We start from the raw sequence: 3,732 nt of genomic DNA on the forward strand, positions 1-3,732 counted from the left end.
ATGTGCTTCAAATACCTTCAAAATTTGACCACAGAATCACCTCGACGAGCTCTTTAACATGACTTATGATGCTTAAGTCTATCTGGGTGAGTTTTCTAGAAACCGAGTAATTGATGTGCTCAAACACACATCTTTCGTAACTTTTCAAGATTTGAACTTCCGTAGCTTCGGCAAATGTGCTTCAAATACCTTCAAAATTTGACCACAGAATCACCTCGACGAGCTCTTTAACATGACTTATGATGCTTAAGTCTATCTGGGTGAGTTTTCTAGAAACCGAGTAATTTATGTGCTCAAACACACATCTTTCGTGACTTTTCAAGAATTGAACTTCCGTAGCTTCGGCAAATGTGCTTCAAATACCTTCAAAATTTGACCACAGAATCACCTCGACGAGCTCTTTAACATGACTAATAATGTTTAAGTCCATCTGGGTGAGTTTTCTAGAAACCGAGTAATTTATGTGCTCAAACACACATCTTTCGTGACTTTTCAAGTTTTAAATCTCAGGAACTTCGGCAAATGTGCTTCAAATACCTTCAAAATTTGACCACAGAATCACCTCGACGAGCTCTTTAACATGACTTATGATGCTTAAGTTCATCTGGGTGAGTTTTCTAGAAACCGAGTAATATATGTGCTCAAACACACATCTTTCGTGACTTTTCAAGCTTTGAACTTCCGTAGCTTCGGCAAATGTGCTTCAAATACCTTCAAAATTTGACCACAGAATCACCTCGACGAGCTCTTTAACATGACTAATAATGCTTAAGTCTATCTGGGTGAGTTTTCTAGAAACCGAGTAATATATGTGCTCAAACACACATCTTTCGTGACTTTTCAAGATTTGAACTTCCGTAGCTTCGGCAAATGTGCTTCAAATACCTTCAAAATTTGACCACAGAATCACCTCGACGAGCTCTTTAACATGACTTATGATGCTTAAGTCTATCTGGGTGAGTTTTCTAGAGACCGAGTAATTTATGTGGTCAAACACACATCTTTCGAGACTTTTCAAGCTTTGAACCTCCGTAACTTCGGCAAATGTGCTTCAAATACCTTCAAAATTTGACCACAGAATCACCTCGACGAGCTCTTTAACATGACTTATGATGCTTAAGTTCATCTGGGTGAGTTTTCTAGAAACCGAGTAATATATGTGCTCAAACACACATCTTTCGTGACTTTTCAAGCTTTGAACTTCCGTAGCTTCGGCAAATGTGCTTCAAATACCTTCAAAATTTGACCACAGAATCACCTCGACGAGCTCTTTAACATGACTAATAATGCTTAAGTCTATCTGGGTGAGTTTTCTAGAAACCGAGTAATTGATGTGCTCAAACACACATCTTTCGTAACTTTTCAAGATTTGAACTTCCGTAGCTTCGGCAAATGTGCTTCAAATACCTTCAAAATTTGACCACAGAAACACCTCGACGAGCTCTTTAACATGACTTATAATGCTTAAGTCTATTTGGGTGAGTTTTCTAGAAACCGAGTAATTTATGTGCTCAAACACACATCTTTCGTGACTTTTCAAGAATTGAACTTCCGTAGCTTCGGCAAATGTGCTTCAAATACCTTCAAAATTTGACCACAGAATCACCTCGACGAGCTCTTTAACATGACTAATAATGTTTAAGTCCATCTGGGTGAGTTTTCTAGAAACCGAGTAATTTATGTGCTCAAACACACATCTTTCGTGACTTTTCAAGCTTTGAACCTCCGTAGCTTCGGCAAATGTGCTTCAAATACCTTCAAAATTTGACCACAGAATCACCTCGACGAGCTCTTTAACATGACTTATGATGCTTAAGTCTATCTGGGTGAGTTTTCTAGAAACCGAGTAATTGATGTGCTCAAACACACATCTTTCGTGACTTTTCAAGTTTTAAATCTCAGGAACTTCGGCAAATGTGCATCAAATACCTTCAAAATTTGACCACAGAATCACCTCGACGAGCTCTTTAACATGACTTATGATGCTTAAGTTCATCTGGGTGAGTTTTCTAGAAACCGAGTAATATATGTGCTCAAACACACATCTTTCGTGACTTTTCAAGCTTTGAACTTCCGTAGCTTCGGCAAATGTGCTTCAAATACCTTCAAAATTTGACCACAGAATCACCTCGACGAGCTCTTTAACATGACTAATAATGCTTAAGTCTATCTGGGTGAGTTTTCTAGAAACCGAGTAATATATGTGCTCAAACACACATCTTTCGTGACTTTTCAAGTTTTAAATCTCAGGAACTTCGGCAAATGTGCTTCAAATACCTTCAAAATTTGACCACAGAATCACCTCGACGAGCTCTTTAACGTGACTAATAATGCTTAAGTCCATCTGGGTGAGTTTTCTAGAAACCGAGTAATATATGTGCTCAAACACACATCTTTCGTGACTTTTCAAGCTTTGAACTTCCGTAGCTTCGGCAAATGTGCTTCAAATACCTTCAAAATTTGACCACAGAATCACCTCGACGAGCTCTTTAACATGACTAATAATGCTTAAGTCTATCTGGGTGAGTTTTCTAGAAACCGAGTAATATATGTGCTCAAACACACATCTTTCGTGACTTTTCAAGTTTTAAATCTCAGGAACTTCGGCAAATATGCTTCAAATACCTTCAAAATTTGACCACAGAATCACCTCGACGAGCTCTTTAACGTGACTAATAATGCTTAAGTCCATCTGGGTGAGTTTTCTAGAAACCGAGTAATTTATGTGCTCAAACACACATCTTTCGTGACTTTTCAAGTTTTAAATCTCAGGAACTTCGGCAAATATGCTTCAAATACCTTCAAAATTTGACCACAGAATCACCTCGACGAGCTCTTTAACGTGACTAATAATGTTTAAGTCCATCTGGGTGAGTTTTCTAGAAACCGAGTAATATATGTGCTCAAACACACATCTTTCGTGACTTTTCAAGTTTTAAATCTCAGGAACTTCGGCAAATATGCTTCAAATACCTTCAAAATTTGACCACAGAATCACCTCGACGAGCTCTTTAACGTGACTAATAATGTTTAAGTCCATCTGGGTGAGTTTTCTAGAAACCGAGTAATATATGTGCTCAAACACACATCTTTCGTGACTTATCAAGTTTTAAATCTCAGGAACTTCGGCAAATGTGCTTCAAATACCTTCAAAATTTGACCACAGAATCACCTCGACGAGCTCTTTAACATGACTTATGATGCTTAAGTTCATCTGGGTGAGTTTTCTAGAAACCGAGTAATATATGTGCTCAAACACACATCTTTCGTGACTTTTCAAGCTTTGAACTTCCGTAGCTTCGGCAAATGTGCTTCAAATACCTTCAAAATTTGACCACAGAATCACCTCGACGAGCTCTTTAACATGACTAATAATGCTTAAGTCTATCTGGGTGAGTTTTCTAGAAACCGAGTAATATATGTGCTCAAACACACATCTTTCGTGACTTTTCAAGTTTTAAATCTCAGGAACTTCGGCAAATGTGCTTCAAATACCTTCAAAATTTGACCACAGAATCACCTCGACGAGCTCTTTAACGTGACTAATAATGCTTAAGTCCATCTGGGTGAGTTTTCTAGAAACCGAGTAATATATGTGCTCAAACACACATCTTTCGTGACTTTTCAAGCTTTGAACTTCCGTAGCTTCGGCAAATGTGCTTCAAATACCTTCAAAATTTGACCACAGAATCACCTCGACGAACTCTTTAACATGACTAATAATGCTTAAGT

The sequence above is a fragment of the Euwallacea fornicatus genome, unplaced genomic scaffold (genome assembly GCF_040115645.1).
Source record: "Euwallacea fornicatus isolate EFF26 unplaced genomic scaffold, ASM4011564v1 scaffold_49, whole genome shotgun sequence".
Taxonomy (NCBI): Eukaryota; Metazoa; Arthropoda; class Insecta; order Coleoptera; family Curculionidae; genus Euwallacea; species Euwallacea fornicatus.